Consider the following 12128-nt stretch of genomic DNA (forward strand, 5'->3'; position numbering starts at 1 on the left):
CACAAATGTACTGGTTTCAGACAGACAAGCTCTCTTTCTCCATTCAATTCATTCTTTTCAGCTTCCAGCACTTGAAACATTTTTGGAAAAAGCTTTATGAATCAAGTCTAGTTCTCAAGGTCTTAACAATGACATTTAGACATTTAATTAGCAAGCCATCACTTGGACTGGCATCTAAACCTTTTGTTAGAGACCTAATTCCATGCCAATTGAAACATCCCATTAGTCTTCTATTAACTAACAAGAAGTCTTATAATATTCTGGCTACTTGATTGCACTGGAATGCATTAATGCAACAGGGGAGTGAGCTGAACTGAACGTAAGGACATAGATTTACAATGTACACACATTAAACTAACAAGAACATTCTAAGACAAAAATATAATAAACACATTTGTGTATGAGCTGGTATCGAGGCATACTCTGTGCTTCCTTGTAGCCTGGGCGTACTTATGACATCCAAGTGAGGAAAAAAACAAACACAAACAAAAAAAAAACACCCACCCAACTCCTCCCCCACACACAAAAACAAAAAAACAAAAACTACCATCCACAACAAGATCTGATTGAATTAAAGCAGTTTTAATGACTCCAAGCTGAGTCTTGATTTTAAAACTTTCTGGAGCTCATTCTGAACCATATTTAGAGACTTACACATGTGAATTAAGTACCATTATTCTAGTTGGCATTTCTGCTCTGAACCATAATCAGGATACAGAACTTTTTAAAACTCAGGAACATATATAACAATACATGTAAACAAATAAGCTATATTTGGAACCAAAGAATACAAATTGCACTAGCTAAAGCACATTTTCAGCTTGTATTTCTAATTTAGTTCTGTAGTTTCTACTGAAATAAAACCAAAATACAAAATGTGGAAAATTGCTAAACAAAAAGTCATGAACTCTCTGGGTTTTTTTCCTGCTTTTGTGGAAATGGGGATTTTACAGAAGATTGAGTCACCACCCCACTAGAGCAGGCTAAAATTAGAGTCTTATACAATGAAAGTCTTGTAGTTGAACAATTTGTATACCAGGGAACAAAATCCCAACAGAGTCATTCTGCTGAAACAGACAGGAGCCGGAAGACTGGTATCAAGCAAGATTAAAGAAATAGATTCATAGGAGAACTGAGAAGTATTCAGAGTAGTGCTTTATCCTGGTAGGATAAAATCCATAAACAAAATTACAAAGGTACAAAAAGATCAATTTAGCATTGTGTTAAAAATTAACAATGTGGAAGGAATGTGGTCATATATTAGATTCTGCTAACCTCAGAATCTCATGTATCTCAGCACTGCCTGCTGACACTGTCTTCACCACCAATAGATGCCAATTCTAGTGTCAGGGTTACTGGCACAGAAGCTTTTCCTCCAGAACTGCTGACAAGGAAACTTTTGATGTCATGAGTGAGTAAAGTAAATTCTGACATAATCTGCCTTTTTTTTTTGGTTGGTCTAGATCCTAGTCTATTGCACCTGCTGACAGCCAAAAATTTTACCCAAACTTCATTCCGCATGGAAGCCTTTAATTAATAGAGTAACCAAAGAGACCTTATATGAGCTCATGGATCACAAGTTTTGTAGAAAACAGCTTAGAAAGGTTAGATATCTTGAATGTAGCACTTTCTGAGCAGAACATACGGAAGTTGTTGCAAACAATGTCAGTGAGACAAGGCAGGTATTTAACTCCAGAAATCACATTATTCAAGGCAGTGTTTCCTTTGTGGATGTCAGAGTCTGATACGGATAATGGTTCAAACATTGTGGCAAAACCAGTTCATCCAGCCACAGGAGATGATATATTCAGTATAAGGTGAACTGTGATTTACATATCAACGACAAGCTAATGAGCCACAGACAAGGACCAGGCTGGCAGGCTGACAGTAGGAGGTGGGGTACATACTGAAGGGCATGTAGCTCCACCTTCTGATATGACCAGCATGGCACGAAGGCAAAGGCTGAGATCCTTCAAGATGGCCCAAGACTTGTCAATCTTTTGCAATCACTCCCCCAGCCCCCCGACTTTTCCATCTTTCACAATAACACCTCCACAAAACACAACCAAAAATTACACAAGCAGGCAAACCCAGAGGGCTATAAAGGCCCACCTTGTGCAAGCACTGGCAGTGCCCACCCAGCATCCTGAGTACCATTCTGCTCACCAATCTCATCGTGTGAACTGAGGAAGACACCAGACAACACTGCACATCGCTGGATTCAAGACTGTGAACTACATCACACATAAAGCGGAGCCATAAGGATGGTGAAATATTTCTCTCTTTTCTTTCTTTCCCATACTTTACCTTTTTTTTTTTTTTTGCTTTCCTTTTTGTAAGTAACATAGTGACATAAGATTTAGAGCCCCACATGTGCCAAAAACTTTTAATGTTTACCAGTTGAACCTACAATAACGTAAACCCTTCTGCCACCAAATCATATACCATTTGGGCCAAGCTGCAAAATAAAAGCCTTTTGTTTGTGGACCTTAAGTACTGTGTGTACTGTTTTCCAACCAAGAGGATCCAGGAACCTGAGTCACTTCTCCCCCCAACTCATACCTCAGGGCAGGAAGTGACAGTGGAATGTTAAATTCAAATACCTAAAGTAAAACAACACAAACAAAAACCCCCAAAACAACCAAACCAAACAACAACAAACCCACAACAACAAAACCAAACCACACCACAGAGTAGAAGAACCACAGCTACTTAGCCATTGATGCTTTGCACATCATAAATGGGAATTTTCTATTCTAAACATGAGGAATAAAGACACTCCTTCCTTGGGGCAAGCATCATGGGCACTGGAAGTACATTAGAACCAGACGGGTAAAACACAAACTTCTCTTTCAGAATGGAAGCCTGTTTCTCTTTGTTGTGAAAATGAAGTGCCTACCTATCTGAGGCTTTTACTGAAGAGCAAAATGATAAAGTGGCCAGCATTTCACCAAAATAAGCAGGTTGCAACATGATACTAAAATTTCAAACCAGGCTACAGGAAAGGTATTTTTTACTGAATAGGCAAGAGTAGTGTGAAGGTCACTCACTTCCTTAGGCCCTCCCAAGGCGTTACGCAGACTTCTGACAAAGTTTCAAAGTTTTCAGACCTAGAAGTTAGCATTTAACTACACAAAAATGTTCAAATTAAGACATGCTAAATTGTTGGGCTTAAAGAAAAGCTTCTAGAATTCCAAAGTTTAACTAAAGTGCATTTCATTTTTACTGGATAGTAAAGACCAACATGACCAACCATCAAGACCAATATGAGTACCAAAAGACTTTGCAACAAGAAAAAATACTTTCAATTATATTTTCAAAACACATCCAATATTAGGATGGTGTTTGGAGAACAAGTAACCATAAAAAGATGTATTTTTTTTCTGAGTAGCACAAATGAAGACAAATAGACTACAGCAGTACTACACTAAGATGTCAGCAACCTGAGGCAAACTGCGAGTTCTTTGCAAGACTGAATTCAGATCAGTAAAGACTTTTGTTGAAGAAAAACAGCAGAGGAACTCAGTATTTTTATTCAGACACTGTACACACAAGATACAACTTAGTAAGGTTTTGAGCTTCAGTTTAATCAAACTATTTTGATACATTTTCAAAACAGTTTGATGAATCTTAACCTATTCCAAAGGTTGTTATACACACAAAGCAATGGAGGTTAACTGTTGCTGGCCGAAGTGCCAACACTTGCAGTTAAAAACAAACTGTTGCACTAACATCCTCTTTTGATACTTCAAGTAAACAAGCAATGGATTGCATTATTGACGTAAAACAAAGATAAAGTATGCTTTTCTTTTACTCCAGATTTTTTTAAATATAGAAACATTTTATGTTTCAATTATTAATGACAATTGAATACTTCACTCTTTTCATTATCATTCAAATAAAAATAAGAGCTCTTGTTAAATCACACTGCTAGAAGCCTTGATCATTAAAGCATCTCTTAGGGTAACAAGTAGAACAAATGCTTGTAGAACATGAACATATCTGCTCAAATTCTTACACCACAGTCTCATGAGAAGTTTAATTCCTAGAGTTACTACATTCCACAACAGTACTGTTACCATATCTGAAATAACACTCCTAAAAAACTTAGAAACTGAGTCTAATCTCCGAACTACTAAATTCCAGCGCCGCTAACTACATATCAACGTGGTAAATTTATTTCCCACAACATCCTTCATATGCTCTCAAACATATTCAAAGAAAGCTACACAAATGTCAACTACACAACAGGACTCCTGGAATATATGTTTAGCATGGAAGTATTTTGCACATTAAAAATGGTACATACAATCTATGAAATATGAATATCCTATTCCTTAACAAAGAACCCACATACATATGCTGCAAGGAATAACTAAGCCCTCCGCTGCTCCTTCCCAAACCAAAAGCACTAAAACACAGGTACAGCTATATACTCACCTCGATTTTACTTTGCTCTGCAGCACACTCCTTTGTTTCTCTTAGTAACAACATAGAACTACTTTTCTCATATTTTATAAGAAAATATATATTTTCTTATATTGTCCCCCAAATCCAAGCACAACTGGCATGAAAAGCAGCATTACTCTCATCAAACTTGACAAGCTTGGCTATCAATAATTTCTGAGAACAGAGACCAGCTGCAAGATAAGACATTGTGAGCAAGGACTTTACAACCACAGAACGGTAACAGCGACCCATAACAAGTAGGAGAACCATCACTATAAAGACGGACTTGTAGAGAAGGAAGAACTCTGTCAACTCTATCCCAGCAGACAAGGCCACAAATTTATTACAAAGACGGGTTATGGAAAACTATTAATTATAAAACCCCAAAACAAAAAACACCCTTCACAACACCAAAAAATCTCTGCACACTACACGCCATATTTCTTCATTTTTATTAACACCTCTCAATTTCTAGGAAACAATTATACCCCAAAGCCACAAACTCTTTGTAATAATTCTGATGTAGTAACACTTTGCTCCTGTATCTGAAGATTACTCTCCTTCTCCAAGGACAACACAAGTAGCAACATGGATTCAGATCTGTTCTGCTGAAAATAAAGTCTGTGACCAAAGATATTGCGAGGACCTTTGTCACAAAAAAATCTTGCAAAGACAATCTGATGAGTAACTTCCACTACAGCTACTGAGATACATTTAATATCACAGTACTTTGGATTTTCACCACCATGTTTGAACGCAGTTTCTTACTTATATAACCAGAGCCTCAGTCTACCTCGTATTTTATTAAAACGAATACTTACATTTCCATATTCCCAAAAATCAGTTACGAAAAATACTCCTGTATAATAAAACAAACAACACAACAAAAACAAACCCCAAAACCAAACTAATTACACATCAGGAGACAAACTAAAACAAGGAGCAGGAATCCTCTCTAGCATATACAGTGACAACTGTAAGCTCTATTCTGACATGCTTACTCAGGCATTCTAATAATTTTGTTATAGAGAAGTCATCCCACTGCCTAAACAGGGAGTTTGCAACTCAAACAAAAACTCCAGTAGAGCCCATAACAAAACAAGCCATAGGGGGCTTGAGGGAAATGCTTCTCATTGATCAACTGAATTTCAACTTATAGTATGTAAAAAAAAAAAAAAAAAAAAAAATCTTACTCCAAGAAATAGAAGCAAAGCCCAACCAACTCATAAAATCCAATATATTACTCAAGTAGCTTGAAGTAAAAGAACAATGAGATGAAGTAGGCATATTTGAGTAATGTAACTTACTGGCTGTATAAAGTTTGTGTGTTATACTGGATTTTTAATACTATTATATAAGAAAAATTATTGCTCAGTTCTAAAGAGATTCTTAGCTGAAGTTATTTAAATAGAAGAACAGCAGCAATGTGGGATCTCCATAGCAGGGCTTTCCGAGAGAAGAAAAAGCTCATGTGATCCTGAGAACCTTTTTCCATCAATAAAGGGAGAGCCAACTCACACAATTTATGCTCTCATGATTTCTTTGCACTCTTGCATATAACAATGAGAAGTCCTAGTTTCCTTCCAGTTCCCTCCCCATGCCAGTTACTACAAAAAGGCCAATCTAGTAACAGCCAAATTCAGTTCTGTGAAACTCAGCATGTTTCAGAATCTATTTAAAGCAATCAACACTCATACCATTAACTGCACAAATAAGGAAGCTTTTAATTGTTATCTAATTTCCAGAAAAAATACACAATTTTCACTCAAAGAATAAGTGATGCATTACTGTGTCACCAGAGTTCTATTACAGGATAAGAAAAAATAAGTTCACGTATTCCCAAAAAAATCACAACATTAAGAGAGGTATCATTTTACTATTTCACACAAGCCTAAATTATTTTTATTTTGAACTATAAAGTCTATGTGAGTGAGGTCTCTTCTTCCATTAGAGATTAATATTCTATCAATTTGTGGTTAAAGTGCAGCCCCAAGGAATACCACCACATTTATGAAAGATACCTCAAAATGTTATTGATCCTCAAACTTCAGGGTTTTAGTTCACCACTTCCACAGAGAAGTCAAAGTACTTGTGCTCTCTAATACAACTGTATTTACTGATTCAAAAGATATTCTTGTCAACCGAATTTTATTTCTCATCTTCTGAAAATCCACATTGAAGTAATGGCAAAATGAATTCTCTCTGACATCAAAAAGCATTCATGGCTTTAAAATTTCTCATTTCCAGTAGTGATGGCTAACATGAAAGCAATTACCCTCTACTAAAGACACAAACGACCATACTTATGGAATCCAATTAATCTTTAGCAGTCAATTCAAATTAGCATATAGAATCACAGAATCATTTTAGTTGGAAAATACCTTCAGGATCATTGAGTCCAACCATTAACTTAACACTACATACTAACACCTATACTAGACTAGGCTTGTGACCATGACCAGCAAGCAGTATCAGAGATACTGTTACAGTAGCACATGGACATAACAAAAACTATTGTTTTTTTCAGCCTTTTTTGCCAACTACCTACCCCTCCCATAATCTCTACTGAAACATAACATCCCTGCTAAATATAGACCTCCAATATTTTGAGTAAGTGTTTACTGCCTAGTGGCTTTACCGTCCAGCTACAACTGATGGAAAAAGATGCACATTTTCAACTAAAACTGCATGGCAGTCACCCAACAACCCAAGTTCTAAAACAGCATAGCATGATTTGCCATTGAAATCACCATCACAGGTTATTTTAATGAAGTCATAATTGTAATCATAATTTAATTATGATCAAAATCCCAACAGTGTAGGATAGTAAATAACAAAATACTAGAAGATGGGTATGTGAATCTGAAGGAGTCAAAGTTAAGACTTAACAGTAAAAGTGGGTTTGCTTTGCTAATAGTGGTAATAAATGCATGATGAAAATGCTATGAACTTGAACAGCAAACTAGAAGATCTATTTAAAGACAACTACCAGATTCTCAGCTGAGTCCATAGTCATTTATTTAGTACAGTCGTACTGCCATACAGTCAGACTTCATCAAAAGCTAAGCTCATACTCTTGATACACTTTTTTTTTCCTTTTTAACATTCATAATATTGATACTCTCATTAAAAAAGGAAAAGTTAGCAGTGTATGTATATTTTATTCACCAAGCTGGTTAGCTACACAATTTCAGTTAATTAAGCCATTGCTTATTCCACCACTATCCTATGAGTTACTAAAAATTATCCTGTGAAAACATGGTAACCTAATACAAAAGAAAGAAAAAGACGCATTGCTTTCTACTGCCCAAATTAAATTGAGACAACTCAAAGGAGAATATTTGAGACACCAAAAAACCCACAAGGATTCTTACACAGGGTTTCAGATAGTATGAGAGAAGACCACAGAACTAATTGATTTCTATTGTATAGTGCTATGAAACAACCTCTACAGCATACTTTGAAAGGGGAAACAAGATGCATGCCATCCTAAATCAGTACAATTCTTCCACTTACCACTCATGATATTTCAGAACAACTTGCTATCATAAAATATTTCTGTTCATTGTTACTGAGCTGTTTGAAACAAACAAAGGAAGTTAACTACAATAAAACAACTATTGTAAATTAAAAAATGCAGGTGCTCATTGGGGCCAACAGCTAGTAGTTTAACACTAATATAGACCAAAAGAGAGCATCAGAAACTTTCTGCCCACAGTGGCACAGCACATTGTTGATGGTATTCATTGTACATTCCAAAAAAACTATAGTTGAGATGTTAGTTACTTGACAAACATTTTGTGCAACAGATGCCTAGGTATCAAAACTTAACACACTTGAGCATGGATTTCATTGCATGGAAACAGCACACATGGTAAGACATGTTGTTATGCTCAATAGTGTTTCCTATTGCATTATTTAAAGATGAAAAAATATTACATCAGCTATATCAACATTTGGATTTCCACAGGTTTTTTGTTTGTGGTGGCTTTTTTTGTTGGTTTTTTTTTCCTTTCCCCTCCTTTCCTCTATACCATCAAGTATAAATACCTTCTACCAAATAATTAAAATAATTTTTTTGAAGCCTAAAGCATCCAAGGAGAGCAAGTATTTGCAGGGTCTTTCTCACCAGGCAGAACAATTCTATAAGATCCTTTGCCATAACTAAAGGGCAAAAAAACCAAAAAACCAAACAAAAACAAAAAAAAAAAAAAAAAAAAAAAAAAAATCAAGGAAGTTGAAGCTGAGGGATAACAATGATCTCACAACGTTCAGTTTAGGCCTACTATTTCATGAGTGCTCAGGGCCAGATGAATGCATCTGGCATACAACTTTTTAAAACTTGGTTAAAAAAAAAAAAAAGACTGTAGCAACTGAATAGGGAAAAGGTTCAGTTTCTCTACATTTCAATTACTGACCTAATCTTACTTAAATCTTACCACAGCCTTAACTTACCAAAATGTTAGCATTACTCCTGAAGTAAAACTTTCAAGTCTGTGCTTCTCCACTATTACACAGAAAAATCTCCTCTTATTCAATCAGTAGCTGGTAGAAGAAAGTACATGAAAACAGTTTCTGCAAAACCTTGTTTTGTTTTTCAGAAAGTTAAAATTTTCTATCACAGCTTTACCAAAAGGCTTGTCTTCCCTGTTTTACAGGTTACTAGCATCATAGTGTTTATAGTTATTATGCAGGGGGAGCAAGGCAACAAGTCAGTTCTATAGTTTAGTACACTTGTATCTTCACTTCTCCACTACTCTGCAGTTACACAATGAAGCTGACATTACAGAAATCTGAACTCTTTTACTTTACATTCAATCACTTCTGAACCTATGAATGGCCACTGAGGGATCCACCCCTCATTACAAGAGGTCAGAGGGCATATGACAGAAGAAATAAGCTCTGCTAATACTGAGTTTTGAAGTTAAAGACTCATCCAACAGTTAGGAAAGAAGGTCTTTGCAGGACCTGGCCTTTAAATATCTTTTCATTGAAGACAGAAGCTGAGCTCTTCCCAAAACCTAGTCCCTAGGCCTTGACCCTATTGTCTTTCATATTCCAGTGGTATTTTAGTTATCAAGTATCTGAATGCTTCCGGGCAGATTATGAAGACCAAAACCACTAAATTAAATCGTATTACACTATTTAAAAACAAACAAACAAAAAAAGCGTTACTACTGGCTTTGAGTAACAGCCACTAGACCTGGCTCCTTCCGAGTGGGGGGCAGCACGGACGGGATTCAGCCTCGTCCCGGCGCGGCGACTCCCCGGCCAGGCGGCAGGGCCGAGGGGCGGGCACCCTCGCGGAGAAACGCACACAAGCCTTCTCCAGACAGATGCCGGGCTGAAACCTGCCCGGGGCGGCCGCTAGCGGGTGCTGGCCGAGAAGCTGGGGGCGAAGGGCCCGGTGCGGAGCGGGTCTCCCTAGGGCCAGCGCTCCGGCCGACAGGCACTCACCTGTCTGCCTTCCGCTCCCCGCCCGGCTGCGCCGCCGCGACTCCTCCGCCGCCTCCCGCCGCTGCTGCCACCGGCGCGGACCCGCCAGCTGCGCCTCCTCCCCGGGGCGGCGTGAAGGGGCAGCCGCTGGGCGCGCATAGGGGACAGCCACCCCCCTCCTCACCGGCGAGGGCCGGTCTCTGCCCCGTCTCCCCAGCTCCTCATCCCCGCGGCAGGCTCCGGCAGTCCCGGCCTCCTCCCCAGCTCCTGCGCAGGCTCAGACCCTGCCCAGCAGCCGCCTCCCTCAGGCACACCTCAGCCGCGGCGCCGGGGTCCTCTCCCCGCCAGCCCGGCTCCCTGGCCACCCCCTCACTCCCTTCCCCGGACTGATCTCCCGGCCGCCATCTTGCCTGAGGGAAGAGGGAACCGCGCAGGCGCAGCGGGGAGATCCCGGCCGCAGCGGCGGGAGGCGCATGCGCAGAGGCGGGAGCTCCTCCGCCCCCTGCCCGTGGTGCACACCTGCCGTGCTGGGACACGCGCGGGCTCCGGGGCGTGGGCTGCGGGGTTGCGGCGCTTCCCGCCCTTCCCGCCCTTCCCGTGCACCGAGGCGGGGCGGGGCCGGCGCGCGCCATGGGCCGCGCTGAGCTCACAGCGCCCGGAGTGGTGCCGGAGTGGGTGCAGCGAAGAGAGGTTCTTCCCGAGGGGTAGCCCGCTGGACCGGAGAGTCATGTGCTGCCAGGTGTAGGAGGGACGGCTGGAAACACAGAATCACACAGAATCACAGAAAGTCAGGGACTGGGAGGGACCTCGAAAGATCATCGAGTCCAATCCCCCCACGGGAGCAGGAACACCTCGATAGAGGCTACACAGGAATGTGTCCAGGCGGGTTTTGAATGTGTCCAGAGAAGGAGACTCCACAACCCCCTTGGCAGCCTGTTCCAGGGCTCTGGCACCCTCACCATGAAGAAGTTTATTCGCATATTTAAATGGAACCTCCTGTGTTCCAGTTTATACCCATACTATGCCCAACACCACATGCCCTGGCAGAAACCTCGGTGTACCCACGCGTAGACGAGTACGGAAGGTGGAGGAAAACATGAGGTGTATCCCCTTCGTCTGTGTTTATTTGAACCCTCAGGGAGCAGTTTCCTTTCACAGAAGGTACATTCTTCCCCCTCTGACTGCATTAGCACCTGTTCTGAGAGAGTTTTACCACAAACAGTTCAGCTTCACAGTGAGAGAGGTCTCTCAGAGGGCACCAACGTGCGCTGTGCTGGCAGAGGTACTTTGGTGGCCAGCTCCCGGCCGCAAGGACTGGTTTTGTGTCGCAACCCGTAGTTCTGCAGTTTGATAGCTGAGGTCCTTCTTCACTTCTGGCTTCCACTTCCAGGTGACAGGTTTGTGCACCCTGTATTTCACTTCCCTACTTGGGCTCGTATTTTTTACAAAGTTACTTCAAGTGGATATAGTTCCTGTGGCCTCCCCAGCATGAAGAAGGTGTGGGGTTATGAATCCCCAGCACCCAAACCGCAGTCTAGAGCAGACAACTCTGAGCTTCATTGTGCTAGCCTTGCCATTCTTGACACTGCCCCTTTTAGAATGTTGTCATTAAGCAATCTCACTAGATTTGTAGGTACCTTCTTTCTTTTGATGTATATGAAGATGCTTTTACTACCAGTTGGAGCATCTTTTGCAAAGTGGTCATCAAATTATTTTTTTAGTCTTATTCATTTGACCTGCAGTGTTTTACAGCTTTCTGTTCTCATTTGGGCCTAGACAAGTTCTGCCCCCTTGTTAGTAACAAATCGCCTTGCCAAGCCTTCTCTCACTTCTTTTGGACAGAGCTCATTCTAGTGTCTGTCACAAGTTGCTGTCAAACTGCAGGTGTTAAACAGGTATTTAGGAAAGCCAGTACATACTGTTAAATAGCTGAGTCTGTGCATTTGTGGTTTGTTTGTACTGCTTATTTTAGTAATTATTTTTTTCTGGGATTTGAATATCCCTGTTCCATTTCAAGAGCCAGGAAATGGTATCAACAAACCATGATCATGAACAGCTAAATACAAGTTGATAGGAGTTTGACCAATATAATGAAAATTGGCAGAGTGAACTTATATTAGCTGCTTTAAATGGTATATTTTACAAAATCATATTACGTATTATGCTGATTATGGCTTTTTGAAAGAATGAAAATATTTTGGTAATATTTTTGTAAATTCAGTCAACTTTAGCTTCCTCCTGAC

At 40.2% G+C, this 12128-nt stretch overlaps 1 protein-coding gene across 5 annotated transcripts in view; it reads right to left on the minus strand.

The window, feature by feature from the left end:
* The window catches only part of APC (APC regulator of WNT signaling pathway), a 100196-nt gene extending 89910 nt beyond the window's left edge, over nucleotides 1-10286 (minus strand). For 4 of the 5 annotated variants that reach the window (XM_065045398.1, XM_065045397.1, XM_065045395.1 and 1 more), the window contains exon 1: nucleotides 9907-10044. The gene's annotated coding sequence lies outside the window, so the exon portion shown is untranslated. Of the gene's footprint in view, nucleotides 1-9906; nucleotides 10045-10199 lie in introns of those variants that run through there. The other variant, XM_065045394.1, reaches the window with a different exon arrangement.
* Between the last annotated feature and the right edge of the window lie 1842 nt (nucleotides 10287-12128).

Source organism: Columba livia, chromosome Z, assembly GCF_036013475.1.
Source record: "Columba livia isolate bColLiv1 breed racing homer chromosome Z, bColLiv1.pat.W.v2, whole genome shotgun sequence".
Classification (NCBI taxonomy): domain Eukaryota; kingdom Metazoa; phylum Chordata; class Aves; order Columbiformes; family Columbidae; genus Columba; species Columba livia.